At 39.7% G+C, this 18490-nt stretch overlaps 1 protein-coding gene and 1 long non-coding RNA gene across 2 annotated transcripts in view; one reads left to right on the top strand and one right to left on the bottom strand.

Moving 5' to 3' along the window:
- Positions 1–8141, top strand: part of LOC114043891 — a 23562-nt gene extending 15421 nt beyond the window's left edge. Inside the window, exon 3 of the long non-coding RNA XR_003569150.1 lies at positions 7529–8141. This is a non-coding gene — a long non-coding RNA (uncharacterized LOC114043891). The remainder of the gene's footprint in view (positions 1–7528) is intronic.
- HS3ST4 (heparan sulfate-glucosamine 3-sulfotransferase 4) overlaps positions 1–18490 on the bottom strand; it is a 427479-nt gene that overhangs the window by 347531 nt on the left and 61458 nt on the right. The gene's annotated exons all lie outside the window — the stretch shown is intronic.

Raw genomic sequence — 18490 nt, 5'->3', positions numbered from 1 at the left:
TGTGTGTGTGTGTGTGTGTGTGTGTGTGTGTGTGTGTGTGTGTGTGTGTGTGTGTGTGTGTGTGTGTGTGTGTTTTGTAATGGTTACAGCAGCAGTCTGAGGCTTGGACCAGAGCTGGGTAAAATTATAAAGAAATTATAATTATAAATTATTAAGTAAAATTACAAAGAAAGTTAAGTTCATCTTCAGTGTCCCTGCCACTATTTTCAACGATACTCATTGACTCCTCAGACTCTTTTATATAACATCTCTCCCCATCCTTGGATGCCTCTCAGAGAAGATATTAATTCGATAAACTCATTCAATATTGAGGACTCAGTGATTTACATTATACTCTTCTAGGATCTGTATTTTAAAAGGCAAATCTACAGGGAATAATGCTTTTTACCGAAAGGAATAAATCTCTAATGGTAAAATTTTAGGGACTAGGGCATCTAGACCAGGAGGAAACATTTCCTGCACTACTTCCTTGAACTATTCAAATCACACCATGGAAGAGACAAATCCCCACAAGGTCAGATCCACCTCTAGGCATAGAATAATGCGTAGCTTCCTACTCCAAAAAAAATTACACATAAGGGAGTGGCTGGATCAGTCCTAGTGACTCAAAGTGGACCCAAGACTAAAACACCAGGAACGCAGTAACACCTATCATGCTAAAAGAAACACAATCCATGTTTTGGTTCAGCTGGGCTATTTAGAAGCAGAAGGCATCATTAATAATTGCAATAATAACCTGTTGCATTTGCATAATGCTTTATAACTTTCATGTGCTTTTACACACATTATAACATCTAACCCCCCTCTAAGATCATGTAGGTCAGGTATCATTATCCCCATTCTAGGGGTAAAAAAACTGAGGCTCATAAAGGCAAAGTGATCATCTTTAGGTCCCACAGCAGGCAGTTAAAGCTGAAACTAGAAAGCCAGGTTTCCTGATTTACCAAACATTCTGGCAATTTGGAGATTCTAACTTTCTCATCCTAAGGCAACCTTTTTCCACCCAGACAAGCAACCTTTTGTGAAGTCTAATTTTACACATTTAAGCATGTGTGATATATGCTTGCCACAAACTTACCTATAAACCAAGAAAAATGCAAAATGTTAACCAGCTACTCCTAAATTTCCTTTTCATAATTATAGCTGTAGATGAAGTAATAGTCTTAAAGACTAGCATTAGAAAACAATCTTGAAAAAAATTTCCCCACAGCAGTACTCATATTTCCACCTGGATATCCATTTCAATAAAATCTCCAATTGAACAGGTCCAAAATGAAAGAGGCCATTTTTTTTCCTCCTAAATCTTCCCCTCTTCCAAGCCTTCCCATTCCTGGTGAGCCTGCCATCATCCTCCAAGCCACCTAGGTTCATAACCTGAGTGACCCTTGAGTCTTCTCTCTCCCCATGTCCATCCAAATCTATTGCAAAGTCTTGTCAATTCTACCATTACAACATCTCATGCCTCTCTTTCCACTTCTCTGCATTCATGTAGCTACCACCCTCATTCAGGCCTTCATCACCTCTTACCTAGACCATTAAACTGTCCTCCTCAGTTTATTTGCCCCCACACTCTCTTTTCCAATCTGTTGTATAGCTACAAAAATAAGCTTCCTAAAAAGTACATCTGACCTTGTTATTCTTCTCAAAACAAGCCTCCTTAGTCTGGCATTTAAGGCCTACCACAATCTAATTCCAATATAGTTTTCCAGTTTCAACTCACATCCCCTCCTTTAGACACTCTACAATCTAGCCAAACAGGATTACTACTTGGTCAAGGAACTAACTCATTACATCTCTTGCCTGCATGATCGTGCAAAAGAATGTCCCTCTCACATCTACATGTCAGAATCAGGATTTCAGCTCTGTTCATTTGGCACCACATCCATAAAGCATTTCCTGACATCCTCCCCCAGGTGTTAATGTTCTCTTCATTAAATTACTTTACATTTACTTAACTGTGCACATGTGGTATCTTGCCTATAGAATGGAACCTCCTTAAAAGCAGGGACGATTTTTTTAAAAATCTCTATCCCCTATGCTTAGAACTGTGCCTTATACATAAAGGGTACTTAAAACTTCTGTGTTGAATAGAATTTCAAATAATTGCTAGGCCTGTGTAATGTTTTTCCCTTTATCTAGAATTCCTTTCTTCCTCCAATCACTTGCTAAATTCCTACCCATCCTCAAAAGCCCGACTCAAACATTGCCCTCTATATGAAGCCATATCTGACTTGACAGTCTAGCAGGAAATAGAGAACAGGTGAAAGGATAGGGGCCTTAGCAATCAAATGCAAAATGAGATCTCCTGTCTCCTAGACCAGTGAATTTTTAATACACCACACTGCCTACCTTACTCATTTTTATGTACCTACTTTCTTAATGATAGAATCTCAGAGCAGGCAGAGAGCTTACGGTCTATATATAGTCCAGTCTCCGTCCAAGTATAGAAATCTTTATATCTTCCCTACCAAGTGATCATCTACCTCTTCCTGCCTTTCCAGTCTTATTACACATAACTTTTCTCCACCAACTACAATTCTACCTCCATGTTGTTCCATACATACAACATTCTCATTTCCCACCTTCTATACTGGCTGGCCCCAAATGCCTGGAATGCTCTCTCTCCTCACCTCTGCCTCTTAGCTTTCCTGCCTTCCTTCAAGACTCAAATCAAATCCCACCTTTGGCAGAAGATTTTTCTTGTTCTCCTCTTTTCCTGTGCCTTTCCTTAGGGATTATCTTCATTTATTTACACCGTATATATCTTGTACATACATAGCTATCCTCATGTTGTTTCTCTCAATAGAATGTGAGCTACTTAAAAAAAGGGACTGTATTTCTGCCTTTCTTTGAATTTCCAGCGCTGAGCACAGTGCCCGGTAAGACCTAAATCCTTGTTGACAACTGACTTCCCTCTGAAACCACAAAGAAGTCTGCTCCTTCCTCCAACATAACTGATAATATGTAGTGTCCTTGCAAAGTTCTCTCGTTTCCAGGCTAAACAATTCCTCACGCATTCCTGCCTCTGAACCTTTGTGCACATCATTGCCTCCCTCTTATTTCCTACTTCATAAATCCAGACTCAAATACAACCTCCTTTGTGAAACCATACCTCATTCCAGCCCAGTCCCCAGCCAGGAACGATCTCTTCTACTTTTAAAATTCTGAAACTCCCATAGCTCTCTACTGATGATTCAGCGCTTCTGATGCTGTTTTGTATCGGTTATTTCTATCTCCCCCACCACCGTGACCACCACACGTGACTATGAGCTCACTGAGGGCAGGGACTGGGTTTTAGTCATTTCTATATGGGCCCCTCCCCCACCCCAGTCCCCAGCAGAAGACTTTGCACATAATGGATGCAGGATGAGTATTCATTGATTTATGTGAATAGAATGAGCTGAGTCTGAAATGTGCAGATAGAAGGATTATGAAGATGAGAGGCAGAAGCCACAGTCAGTGGTTGAGATCTAAAAAATCTGGCAAGCGTAGGTGACAGTAAACTGCCTAATCCAAAATTTCGTCTGCACAGTAGAAAAGCAGGTACAGCCCCACTTGAGAAGAGACCTGTCCAGGAACTCCTGGCTCTTGACCAGAATGGAAGATTTGGTTTCCACACAGGTGAATAATCCAAGTTTGCCAAGAGGGAGCAGGGCCTTTGTGCTACTGAACCTCCATAGAGTGGTCTTTCAGTCACCTTAACACCTGGAGAAGAGGGATTACAGAAATACTTTTTCTCTCTTAAGAAGACTGCCTCAGCTCCCCAAAGGAGGATGGATTCCATTCTAAATGCTGTTCTTCTTCTGCCTTGACAAAGGAACAACCTTTCTTCAATGAAAATCCTCAAGATGCTGCCAAATAGGAGTGAAGAGGATGTATTGATGGGGGAGGGGGTTAGAAGTAATTGTGATAGTAATTAATAGAGTTTGTTAGAAGCATCAGAGATTACTGGGAGTATTTGAAATCTAGAGCAGTATTTCTTAACCTTTTTTTGTCTTGGACTACTTTGGTAGTCTAGTGAAACCTAAGAATAGTGTTTTCAAATGCACAGAATTACACAAAAGCCATTTGCATTGACATAAAGATATAATTTTCCCATTAATGTTCACAGACATTTTGGGATTAAAGGGAAGAATCCATGAACCCCAGGTAAAGACTCCCTGTTCAAGAAGTCTAAAATCCTATAGATATGATATTATCAAGGTAGGCACCTAAGTAGCCCATACAAGGTCCAAAACACCTACACAAACTTTCGGGAAACACCTGGGAACAAAGTTTTCCCTTAACATACCAAGAGGAAAAATCTATCCATAGAGTAATTGAGCTGGAAAGGACCTTTGGGAAGATCAAGCCCAACCTCTTCATTTTCCAGATCAGGAATCTTAGGCCAGAAAGGTGAGGTTCCTGATGTCACAACATTAAACTAAATCAACTCATCTACATTACTGAATCAAAGTCCAGAGCTCTCTCCATTGTTACACAGTCCTTTCTATGATGAAGAATTGTAAAACAAATCATTTGAGAGAAGCTGCAAGAAAACACAGGATCCCTAAGAAATGTATAAAGTATTCTGGGGATCAGCCTACCAAAGCATACTCAATTGCTATATAGAAACAATTACAAAATGGTCATTAAAGAAACTAAGAGCAAATTAAATAATTGGAGTAATATTCAGTGCTCATGGCTGGGTAGCACCAGTATAACGAAGATGGCAATTCTACCAATATTAATTTATAGACTTAATACTACATCAGTAAAATTACCTAACAGATATTTTAAAAAGTTAATAATGGCAAATTTCATTTGGAGGGGGAAAAAGGAATCTAAAATATCAGGGGAAATAAATGATTTAAAAGTAGAAATGAAGAAGGAACAACACAGCCAGACCGAAACCATATTATAAAGGAATAACCATCAAAACTATTTGGTACTGGTTAAAAATTTAAAAGTAAGTGAAAGGAACAGACCAGACATGGAAATATGAGAAATAACTGAACTCAAAAAGCCAGTGTTAAATAAATAAATGACTACAGAAATAAATAGATGAATGAGTGGCCTGAGAAAGAACTCTCTATCTGACAAGAAAAGCTAGGTAAACAAGAATACCATTTGGCAAAAATTAGGTTTAGACCAACAACTTATACCATATGCAACAATAAACTCAAAATGGATACATGACTTGAACATTCAAAAGTATAGGATGGTAGGATCATAAGCCTAAAGCTGAAAGGGACCTTAGAAGTCATCTACTCCATTCCCTCTGACATATTACACATGAAGAAACTGAGCCACAGATCTTCAGTGATTTGTCCAGGATCACACAACCATTATACGTCTAAGTTAGAATTTGAACACAGTCCTCTTGACTTTTAGGTCAATGCTCTGTTCATGACACGGAGCTGTATCAAATTGCCTGTTTTCTTACAATTTCCCTCCTTTTTTTCTTGTCCAAATTCTTGGAAATCTCCCAAACCTTGGTCAGTCTCTGTGTCCTCTGTTAAGCCTCCCATATACTCATGGTCTTCATTGGTAGTTCTCTTCTCCGATCCCCTCTACCATTTACAGATGGTACACTGCACACTTTTAAACTATGACTTGAGTTGTTTCTTATTTTTACATCTTTTCTCACCAACTTGACTGCAAGCTCTTTGGAGGCATCTTTCTCTTCTTAAAACAAGGTCTGGCATGAAGTCAATTCTCAGTAAATAATAGTGCCTGGCACATACTAAACTTTTAAATATTTACTGACCAATTAACCAAAACAAACTATTTAACTAAATTATGGCATTGAATTTGTGAATGCTCTTTGAAGCCCAAACTGAAGATCAAGCAATGACAAATCTGATAAGGTGTCTTGGACTCCCCTGATATTTTTCCTACTTGGGGAGAGAGGAGAAGGAATAAGTATGTATTAAGCACCTACTATATGCCTGGAACTATACTAAAGACTTTATAAATATTATCTCATTTGATTGTCACAACAACCCAGTGAGACAGGTGCTACTATTACTCCCATTTTGCCAGTGAGGAAACTGAAGCTGAGAAAGGTTAAGTGACTTACCCAGAGTCACTTAGTAAGTGTCTGGAGTCAAATTTGAACTCAGGACTTTCTGACTCCAGGCCCAGCTCTCTGTGAACTATGGTGCTAGCTAGCTGCCATTGGTAGAGTCTTCTTAGGGATGAATGAGTGATCAATTGTTGGTCAGTCATTTTTCAGTCACGTCCAACTCTGTGACCCTATTTGGGGTTTTCTTGGCAGAGATACTGCAGTGGTCTGCCATTTCCTTCTCCAGCTCATCTTACAGATGAGGAAACTGAGGCACAGGGTTAAGTGACTTGCAAGGGTTAAACAGCTAATAAGTGTCTGAGGACAAATTTGAACTCAGGTCTTCCTGATTCCAGGCCTGGCACTCTATCCACTGCATCACTCAGCCGCCCTGAGTGATCAATCAGAGACAAAGAAATGATTGTATGCATTCACAGATTTGTGGAAGTTTTAGCTCAGAAAGTACCTCTCCTAACAATAATATAAGCAGCTCATTTCTATAGTGTTTTATGAGTTACAAAGCACTTTCATCACAATAACCTTGGGAAGTAAATGGTATGAATAGCATCATTCCCATTTTACAAATAACAAAAAGTGTCAGAGAAGTTAAGTAGTCTGCCAGGGTCCACAGACCTAATGAGACAGAATCAGCACTTTAACTCAGAACATCTGAGGCCCGTAGAAAGCAATGTGCCCAAGGTTATATAGCTAGCTCTGGAGTCAGAATTAGAACTCAGGGCTCTTGCTTGCAGTACTTTTCATTATGACACCATGACTATAGATTTTTAAAGTATTTACTGTTTATCTCATGTGTTTATCATTCTGCTTAGTGCTAGAGTTGAAGAAAAAAGATAAGCCCTGCCCTAAAGAAGTATCTACTATTGGCTGGGGAGACAAAACACATACATAAAACAATTAGTACACAATATTAGGCAATGTAAATGGATAATTAAGTGCTAAATTGATTTGTAAAAATGATGTAAGTGCTGTCAGAGTCCTAAGGGGGGGAGGGTAACATTGAGAAGTAAGGTAGCCAAAGATCATAGGACCACAAATACTAGAACTGAAAGGGGTCTTAGAAGTCATTGAGTCCAACCTTCTTGTTTTACAGATACTGAAGCATAGAATAGTTCCGTTATTTGCCATGGGGCACCCACTTAGGTCTGAAGAGATATTGTAGCCTAGGTCTTTCTCAATCCAAGCCCAGTCCCTTACCCACTGCACCACATTTCCTCTCACAGAAGACTTCATGGAAGAGATAGGCCCAAGTCTTGAGGAATGGGTAGGATTTGGACAGGTAGAGGTGAAAGGAGAGGGGCAGGAAGCATTCCAGGGGAAGGGAAGAAGGGCAAAGGCAGGAATGAGCGTGGAGGGAGTTATAGTCACAGAGGAACTCATTTGTAAAAGGAGTTGAAGGAGTGAATCAACGAGAAAATAAGCAAAAATAAAATCCATAAAACAGCTTTCTCACTTGCCTCCTAGGACACTCTTATCACTCACAGTAAGAAGAAATGGAGCAATAACCCCGGATGAATACCTCAGAATGAAATCAGTAGCACCTGACTCCTCCCCTGGAGCTTTCAACTCTATCAATCTACAGTTTTGGGCAAATACCAAGCTTGCCCAGTGCACAGGTGCCATATGTTGTTTGTTTTTTTTTAAATCAGACCTATCAGATAGTCTTCCCTACCGTTTGGGGGGGGGGAGGGAAAAGTGTGTTTTTTTAACTGTTTTTTTTGCTTGAACTTGCCCCCTACCCCACCACCCCCAACTTGAATTCCCATCTCCAAAACCATTTCTCTGCCCAACCTCATAAAGTAAACAGGAGACAAAATTATATCTTCCAAAAAAAGAAACTTATTCATCTCCAACGAACCAATCAGGATATGCATTCACACACTCTGACAAGCTCGACAAAGGTGAATTGGTTCTCTAAAATTCTGCCAGTAATTTGCAGTAATGGGGCTGTTTTCCCGCAAGAATCACTCGAGGGCATCAAGGCTTTGCCTAGGTTTTCCAGGGTCCTTAGCGCTCAGCACTGACCTACTCCAGCTGCAGGTATCTTAAAACTACCTTTAATGAAGTAACAAGTGCTCAGGAGAAACATTTAAAAATAAATAAATAAATACATAAAAAGTGTTGTCTGTGGTCATATGCTAGATCCACCTGCACTCAGGACAAGGAAGAAAGAAGGTGTTAAGGTAAGTGCTGTTCTCCCCATTTTACAGAGGGATAAACTAGCTGTATTTTACCAAGAGTCAATGACTTACTCAGAGTCCTTTAGTGAGTTAGTGTCACAGTTAGGACTAGAAATGAGACCTCTTGACCCCTAGACAAAGTTCTTTTTACCCCATCTTTCTCTATTCAAGATGGATTGGTCATCTATGCCTGGGACAATATATTAGCCTTATTTAATGATCATTATCAATAATAATAATAACTGGCTTTAATGTTTACAAAGCACATTATACACATTATCTCATTTAACTATGAGGGGGAAAACTAAATTGATGGCAGTCCCTGTCCTCAAGCAGTACATCTTCTAGTAAGTGGCACAAGATGAATGTGATTAAAGAACAGTAATGCCCAATCCTGGGATTTCCTCCGTGTCGGATACTTTCTTCCACTTGAGTTCTTTAAGGACGCAAGATTTCTTTAATGTGAGTACTCCTTTTCCAAACACATTTCATGACCCTTCTAAAATCTAGTGTACAGTCCTTAGGGGTTGTTGTGACTAAAAAGATTCATCATCTTTCAACCAACTAGTGATGAACCTCTTTGAACTTAGTTACACCTACTTGGACAACAGATACACCAGTTTCTCCCTTGCTCCATACTCAAAGCCTTTACTACTTGGCAGGACCTATAGAAGTTTGTGCTCTGCTAGCATTGTTCCCAAGAACCCAAGATCATTTGTGCTCCGATATGGTCTAGAGGCATAGGATTCTCCTTCGTATGTTGAGGGACACTGCGGTATAGCTGATGGAGTGCTAGACTTGCAGTTAAGAAGGTCAAGGTTCAAATCCTGCCTCTGATACTTAGCCGTGTGACCACGGTCAAGTGACTTAATCTCTAGGAGTCCCAATAGAAAATAATTTTGGTAACACCTACCTCACAGTGTTATAGTGAGGGTCAAGTGATATAGGGTACATGAATCTTAAAACACAGTACAAAGAAGATGTTGATGTTATGTCTGGTGCAGGGTGAAAATTGCTCAATATGACATCAGAGAACTTGAATTGCAATCCCAGACCCGTCACCTATTACCTGTATGGCCTTGGGAAGTCACTTAACCTCTCTGGGCCTTAGTCTCCTCATCTGTAAAATGAAAACAACTGGACTAGATGTCTTCTGGGGCCACTTCCAGCTCTAAATACATGATATTAGGATGATGATTATTATTCATATTAGACAAGGAAGGAGAAAAAAATCTAATATTTAGCTGAATGCACTGAAATTCCTTAAGAAATTGAGCCATCGCTCAACAGATCATTTGACTGAAATGAAAGGTTATACCTTTCTCCCAGTTTTGTAAGGTTAAAAAAAACAGTAGAAGTATAAATTAAAATGAATTTCTTGCTTGTAGTCACAGCTAATAATAATACCAGCTGATGTTTGTAAAGTGTTTACATGCACTTGCTACATGCCATCAAATTTGATTTTCATAACAACACTGTGAGGTAGATAGGGTAAGTAAAATTATGCTTCTCTTTCCTCAAGTCATCAGTCCACCACACTCCTATTTCCCCCTACTACACACACACACACACACACACACCCATTCAAGTAACTACTTTGACCTCCTTCTTCACTGAGAAGATCAAGCCCATCATGTTGAATTCTTTCAACTCTTCTTCTCCACTCCTCAAAACTTCTGCACAGCATCCCTTAACTCTTGAAGTTCTCTCCAGTCACAAAGGAAGCATCTCTACTACTCCCAGCTGTAACTAATCCTTCAGCATCTTCCCTCATTCCCACTTCCCCCAAGACCATAGTTCAATCCTATCATCAGCCTCCCCTTCACCACTAGCTTCAACCCTAGCTCTAGGACTCCCAAAGCTAAAAATTAAAGGCCTTCCTTTGACCTATCCCCTTCAGTTAGTCTCATCTAGTTCCCTCTTCAATTCAAAAGTGATTGAAAAAGTTTTCTATACTCTATGCCTCCCCGTCCTCATACCCACTTTTCTCTCAATCCCTTGTAACCTTGCTTCCAAGCTACCATTCTTTTTTTAAGGCAATTAGGGTTAAGTGACTTACCCAGGGTCACACAGTAAATGTCTGAGGCCAGATTTGAACTCAGGCCCTCCTGACTCCAGGACTGGTGCTCTATCCACTGCACCATCTAGCTGCCCCTCCAACCTACCATTCTAATGAACCTCTTCTCTCAAAGATTAGCAATGAGATCACTCCTTTAAAATATTTGTTCATTTTTATTTTAAAAATGAACAAATAATTTCAAATTAATCTGTCCCCCTCACTACCACCCATTGAGAAAATATAAAACAAAACGAAAATAAAGTTCTCAATATGTAGGGTCATAGTACTGAGAAACAAATTCCTACATTAGCCATGTCAAAAATGCATGTCTCTTTCTGCACTTTAAATTCATCACCTATCAGGAGGTGAGTGATGTATTTCATCTTCATTCTTTTGGACTCTATCATGTATCATCACCAAGACAACTCAATCACCAAGGCAAGTGGCTTGAATTTTCTTTTCCTGTTTTCATTCTATTTGCCCTCTTAACATCATTCCACACTATTGATAATATCCTACTGGATAATCTCCCCTGCCTCAGATGGAGACATAATATTCTCCTGGTATTCCTCTTGCCTCTCTAATCAATCCTTCTCTGTCCCTTTTATTGGCATCCTCATCCATATTACCACTTAACATGGGTGTTCTTTCAAAGATGTGTCCTTGACCCTCTTCTCTCCCTTAGGTATGAATTTACTCTCATGACCTCAACTATTATTTCTATGTAGGTGACTCCAAGGGCATCTAGGTGGCACAGTGGGCCTGTTTCCTCTTCTGCAAAATGAAGTAGCGAGACTCCTTTAAGCTCCTTTCCAGTTCTAAATATATGTTATATGCAATCACTTACCTGATCCCATTGGTGTTACCATCACAATCTCTCTCATATCTATCCCCACCTCCCTAATTCCATTCCTACTGCCTTTGTACAAGTCTTCATTACCACACACTAAGTCCATAGCAATAGCCTTTTAACCAATCTTCCCAGCTCTACCTCTCCTCTACAGCCAATAAATCCACCCTTTATATCACTGCCACACTAAGCTTCCTCATGCAAGGATCTGCTCCTGTCTACTCAAAAATCTTCACTAGTTCCATATTCTCACTTGCTTCCTAGGACATTCTCATCACTCACAGTAAGAAGAAATGGAGCAATAACCCAGGCTGAATATCTCAGAATGAGCTTTCACCACTATAAATCTACAGTAGCTCCCTATTGCAAGTAAACTTCAAACTTATTTGCCTGAAATTTGCTCCCAAATCTGGCACCACTCTACATTTTAATCTGTAGGATTATAATACTTCTTTCCACATGGCTCTGGTCCACTGTTCCCAATCCCTGAAATCCTGCCTTTCTTTTAAAATCCCAACTGCATTGTCACCTTCTCCATGTACCTTTCCCTGATCCTCTCAGTCTGAACAACCTTTCACCCTTGGAATTTATATAGATCACAGTTTCACACCTTCCTAATCCACTCATTCTGACATTGTCAAATGTTATCATTTTCAGAGTATAGCATATCATTTATAGTGTTCATAATCTAGGAAGAGGGTAAGGGAGCGTGTCTCATCTAAACTTGGGATCTCCCCCATGCTTTTTAGCCCAGAGCTCTGCACAGAGTAGGCATTTAATAAATTTTTATTGAATTGAATCTCCTTCTACAAATGAGGAAACTGAGGCACAGAGGCCATGCCCAAGGCCATGTTGCCATCAAGTGACAGAGCCATCACTTATAACCAAATCTTCAGATTCTAATCCCAAGGCTTTTTCAAGTATCCCAAAGCAAACAAAAAAAATCAAATCACACACTCTATAATCCCACCCACTCTTCCCTCTAAAAACTGATACAACAGGTAACATCATCAGCTTACAATGACTACCAGGGGTAGCTATGAAAAAGCTGGGGGTAGGGAGATAGGAAAGATAGTTATGGAAGGAAGCCTGGGAGTGTGTATGTACATATGCTTTGAAGAGGGATTTTTAAAGGGAAAGAGGGGGTTTTAAGCAGATTGTGTGCGTGGATATAAATCTCAGGTCTGTTTTTTCAAATTTCTTTTCTTTTTAGCACCAACTGAAGGTAACACCTCCTTTTCCCTGAATCTCTGCCCAGGCTCAGACAGCTTCCACAACCTAAGCTGTCCAAAGCACAGCGCACATCAGGTACTTACTGATTGTTGTTGTTATTGTTGTTCAGTCATTCACAGTCACGTCCAACTCTTTGTGACCCCATTTGGGGTTTTCTTGGCAAAGATACTAGAATGGTTCGCCATTTCCTTCTCCAGCTCATTTTACAGATGAGGAAACTGAAACAAACAGGATTAAGTATTGTCCAGGGTCACATAGCTAATAGGTGTCTGAGGCCAGATTTGAACTCAGGTCCTCCTTATTCCAGGCTTGGCATTCTATCCACTGAGCCACTTAGCTACCTCACTAACTCATTAGCCTTCCCCTAAGAACAGATTTCTTCTGATCCTACAATTCTGATACTGACAGCCAGTCCCACATTAACGTAGTCCTACATTCTCATCTTTGGAATTAACACTGATAGTACAAAAAATGCCCTTCCAAAAGTGGAAACTTTCTAATAGGTTTTACTAGAGTTGGAATTTTGAAAGAGATTTTTTTTCAGGAGCCCAGATTCATGGAATATGAGTTAGAGGGAATCATCCAAACCTAATCTAAACTATGAACTACTTTCCACAATATCAGCCATCAGTTCAAGATGGCCAGTGGTAGAGAACTTAATACCAAGGCAGGGCACTTTACCTTTGAACAGCTCTAGTTTGGAAAAAGTGTTTCTTTATGTTGAACCAAAAAAAAAAAATCTACCTCCAAATCTCAACTCCAGACATTTTCACTGTCTTGCACCCCATGCCTGGAATCCTCTCCCTCATCATCTCTATCTCCTGGTTTCCTTCAAGTTCTAGCTAAAATTCCATCTTCAGCAAGAAGCCTTTCTCAATCTCTCTTAACGTTAGGGCCTTTCCTCTGTTGTATCACTAATTTATTCTGGAACTATCTTGTTTATACATAGTTGTTTACACGTTCTCTTCTATTAGACCGAGTTCCTTGAGAGCAAGGAGGACTGTCTTGTTTTTCTTTGTATATTCAATACTTAGTACAGTGCCAGGTGCAGAGTAGGTGCTTTATAAATATTTACTAATGCGCCTACTGATAGCTTTGGACTACTAGTCTCATTTCCACCCTCTGGCCAAGCAAGAAAAGTCTAATCTCTCTTTCAAAGCCTAGCAAAGTTCTTTCAACAGAGTAGGTTTGTTTTGTTGCTGCTGTTGTTAAATTGAATTCCACATAACACTTCAAATATTCAAAGTCTTCTATCATATCCACACCCCCACTTTGCCCCTTCCCAAGCCATCTCTTCTCCAGGCTAAATATTCCCTGTTCCTTCAATAAATTTCCATAAAGTAGGTTTTTAAGTGTCCTCCATCCAATTATCCTCTTCTGGAAGTACTCCAGTTTGTCAATTTCCTGCCTAAAAGGAGCAACACAGCACTGAATACAATACTTGGACATAGTACCATGGGACTATTATCTCCCTTGCTGTGGATACTAACCTTCTAATTAATGAAGTCTAAGATCACATTAGCTTCTTTGCCAGCCACATCCCACTGTTGACTCTTACTGAGTTCACAATCCATTAAAATCCCCAGTACCTTTCACTATTGTCTTTCCATATTTCCCCAATCCTCTACTTGTACTGTTGTTGTTATTGTTGTTACTTCTAACCCAAGTTCAGGACTTTGCATCTAGGTATTTAAGGCATTGGCCTTTAAAACTGAAGACAAAACCATAAGTGACTTTAGGGATGACCATCCAAACCTCCATTTTACAGATAAGGGAATTGACCCCAAGAGACAGGAGGTGACTTCCACAAGGTCAGACAGCTTAGTAAATTGCAAAACTGGAACAAGAATCCAAGAATCCCATTTCTAAATCCAATATTCTTTCTCACTCACCTCCTTCTGGTTGCTATCTCAGATATCTCAGCTATCATAGTCTTTTATGTATTTCAATAGGAACATCCAACATGCTGGTTGGGCAATGAAATATTGCTCTGGGTCCACTAAAAGTAGGAACTATGAATTGAATTGTTGCTGTTGTTTTCCAAGAGTAGAAATAGGTTTGCACTCATTTATTTCCACTCTCTAAGTTCCTCTTGTTCAGTAATATACATTTTTGAGGATGCAGTAGAATGTAAGCTTTTTGAGGGCAGGGGACTATTTCTATATTGTCTTTGTGTCCTCAGGACCTAACACAGTGCCTAAAACATAGTAAGTGATTAATAAATGCTAGATGAATCAAACTGAACCTGATGAAGGGTAGGACTATAATAGCCTCTAAGCATGACTCAGGGCAAAGCTAACTATTTCATAGGAATAAACTTTGATCTTGGACTTTATGAGCACCATACTCAAACCAACCTCATTTCTCAAACATAGACAGAAACACAATCTGACATGGTAGAGCAGGGATACAAATAAATTCAAGGGATTTAAAATTGGGAAGGACCTTAAAGACCATCTAGTCCATTCCCATTGTTTCATAGATGAGGTAATGAAAGCTCGTGGAGGTTAAGAGACCAAGACAAAGAAAGAAAGACAGAAAATCAGTGAGGCTGTGTCTTTTACAAATTCCAGTAGGTTCCATTCAGCAGCACAGCATCCAATGGCCATGTGGCATTCTCATTTAGTGGAAAGGTGAGGGGTAGACAACAGCTGTTTGTCCTGTGTACAGGCAGGGAGAACATTCATTGTTCAGACTCATTCTCTAGAATAGTCTGAATTGATGTCCTGCAAGCTGGTTGATTTCTTTTGCAAGTCATTGCAAGGCCCATCAAGCAGAAAGGGAGCTGTGACCAGGGTTCTTATACTGTTATGGAATAAAATAATCCCAGCTCCTGGAAGGCATGATGGATCAATCTGCCAGCTCAGAACTATACATAAACGTTGTGGGAGAGACGGCTGCTCAGTCACCAAGGCCCCCATATAAATAACACTGTATTTAGTCAATGTTAAAAGAGAAATCCCTAGGATGCATAATCTTACAGAAAGAAAAGTAGATCTGCCAGATTTTGAGCTAAAAACTGTGGTATGATTCAATGAAGTTTTCTGTGTCCCTTGAAATTCTGTGCTGCTCCAAAAGGAGACAGCTGGTGGAGTCTACTCAGCAATGCACTAATTAACCTTCCTTATACAACCCAGAACAACATGACAAGAAGTGGGTACAGGTGTGTGTCCAAGGGGTTGGGGGAAGGGGAAGGAGGGAAGCAAAGGATATCGACAATATCACTATTGATGACATCACTTATTAATTCCCTGCTGTTCCAAATGAATTTGACTTTCTAAAGATCTGAGGCTATATGGTGCAGGGGAAGGAACACTGGTCTTGCAGTCAGAAACCATGGGTTAAAGTCACAATTCCATCAGTTACTTAGATGAAGCAAATCACTTTTTTAAGCCCCCATTTCCTCATCTGTGAAATGGGCATAATGTTTGCATTCGCAACATTGTTGTGAGGAAAATACTTTGTCAATTATAAAAGCAATGTGTAAAAGTGAGATAATAACAATGATATTGGTAATGATAATGATATTAACAATAAATAGGCCCAGTTTCATATTCACCAAATATCCAAACATTACGAATTCTTCCCAAACACTTGCTCTTTGCAATTTTCCATACCATCTCTTCCCAGCACCAATAAAGATGGTGCTCAATAGCGCCACTGAGTGATCAGTTAGATCTGATGAAATAATAACTCTATAATTTATACTTTGTGGGCTTTCTTGTTTATATTGCCAGGATACTCCCAGAATCTAACAAATGAAAGAAACACAACAGGATTGGTTTAAAAAGACAACACAACCAACCTTCAGGGAAATGAGAAGCCTCTTTCTTGATAGCCAATATTTTCTAGGCAACCAGGTGCTGTGGTGGCGAGAGCACTGTGTCTGTTGTCAGGGAGACCTAAGTTCAAATCCCATTTTAGACATTAGCTGTGTGACCTTGGGTGAGTCATTTAACCCCTCTGTTTGCCTCAGTTTCCTTACCTGTAAAATGAGGATAATAATAGCACCTTCCTCCCAGGGTTGTTGTCTGAGAATCAAATGAGTTAACATATCTAAAGCACTACGTAAATGCCAGCTGTTATTAATTATAAAAGCATTTTATGATGTTTTGCTTTGGTTATTCCAAAGACGTCTCTATGTTCATAAAACTGAAGGTAGTCCAAGAAGGTTCTCCCAGTTCAGAATCACAAAAATGTTAGATTTTTCACAAGATGGCATAATAAAAAGAACACACATATTGGAGGAAAGAAAGGTTTGGGTTCAAGATCTGGCTCTGATACTTACTTACTCTTTGACCATGAGAAAGTCACTGAACCTCTGTACCTCAGTTTCTTCATCTCAGAAATGGAAATAATAAAAATTTTATTTCATGATCCACGGGATTATTCTAAAGCAAACACCTAATAACCCTTAAATGCTTTTAAAATATGTATTATTAATTATAAGATACCCATCCAAAGGGTGATATAAATGAATCTCACTGAGTCTCTTACAAATGCTGATTACTCCACATTGCTAAATTCAATCTCCTTTCTTCTTCCTCCACCCATCTTTACAAGGTTGACTGGGAGGGAAAAGACAGTGAGGATCGATGAGGTAGCAAAACCCTACAGTGGGAATAAAAGAGAGGGATAGGGCAGGACTAATTCCCAAGAAGAACTAACATGACCCATAGAAAGGGGTAAGAACTAGCATGCCTATCCCCCTTTTTATCTCTAGAAAGACTAGGGAAAGCTACACTAGAAGCAGGTAGGTGGTACAGTGGCTAGAGCTCTGGGCCCAGAGTCAGAAAGACCCGAGTTCAAATTCGGTTTCAGACATCTACTAGCTGTGTGACCCTGGGCAAGTTACGTAAATCTGTCTGCCTCAGTTTCCTCAAATATAAAATGGGGGTAATAATGCCTACCTTCCAAAGTTGTTGTGAGGATCAAATGAGATATTTGTAAAGCATGAACAACACTGCCTGGTAAAGAATAAGTACATAATAAATGCTTGTTTCCTATACCTTCCTTGCTAAAGTAGAGTTCTATTTAAAAAAAAAAAAGTTCCTTCAACCACTCCTCAAATAACAAGATCTTGAGGCATTTTGACATCCTGGCTAAGCTCCTTTGAATGTTCTCCAATTGATAAATGATGTTCATGAAAGGTGGCACAATCCTGAAGATGATGATGTGATGAGGACAGAGCCGGCCAGGCTAACTCCTCCTCACACTGGATCTTCTGCCAACACTCAATACATCCCAAAATCACACTGGCTGCCATAGTGTGCTTTTGACTCATATAGAGCTTGTAGTCCACTATCTCCAGCTCTTCTTCAGATGACCTGTTATCTAGCTGTGCCTCCCCCATCTTATACTTATGAAGTTGGTTTCTGAACCCAAGTACAATTTATCCCTATTAAATTTGTTATTAGAATTCAACCCAATGTTCTAGGCTAACATTTTTTTCAATCCTGATTATGTCATCCAATGTGTTAGCTACCCCTTCTATCTTTGTTTAATCTGAAAATTTTATAAACATGCCATCTTAGACGTGTTAGATAGTGGGTGTGAAGATGAAATGCCAAAGTCTTCACATTACCAGTGAATGAGAACAGTGAGACCCTTACAAGAGAAGAACTTGTCATACTTGCATGTCTCTCACTTTTCAACGCCTTGTTCTAGGATTCTAAAGGATGTATATGGCTCATATTTCACTTCTCTGACAGTTTTCAAGTCCCCATTTAAGTTGAAAGGGGATAGGGCAGGGGGACAAAAAATGTGTAGACCGGAGGTTCTTAAACTGAGGATAGAAAGGCAAAAAAAAAAAAACCCTACATCTTTATTTTCACTAACCTCTATCTGAAATTTAGCACTTCCTTTAATTATGAATGTAGGTAACCACCCCCAAAGGAGAATGTCTATCCCAAGCACGTGAAGACTTCCCTAGGAGAATGAGCAGATGAGAACAATTGGTTCCAAAGGCCACGAAGGAGGCTGAAATGGGCACTGTGAAGCACTTAGAGCTTGGTCACACATCTAAGACACCAAGGTCATCCACTGCATCCTGGGCCATAATCAGGCATCTTGACTTTTGTCCTGTTACTGGACTTCGATGACTC

Source organism: Vombatus ursinus, unplaced genomic scaffold (genome assembly GCF_900497805.2).
Source record: "Vombatus ursinus unplaced genomic scaffold, bare-nosed wombat genome assembly UNPS02014770.1, whole genome shotgun sequence".
NCBI lineage: Eukaryota > Metazoa > Chordata > Mammalia > Diprotodontia > Vombatidae > Vombatus > Vombatus ursinus.
Note: the sequence above shows the minus strand (reverse complement) of the source record. Positions and strands in the feature narration are given on the sequence as shown.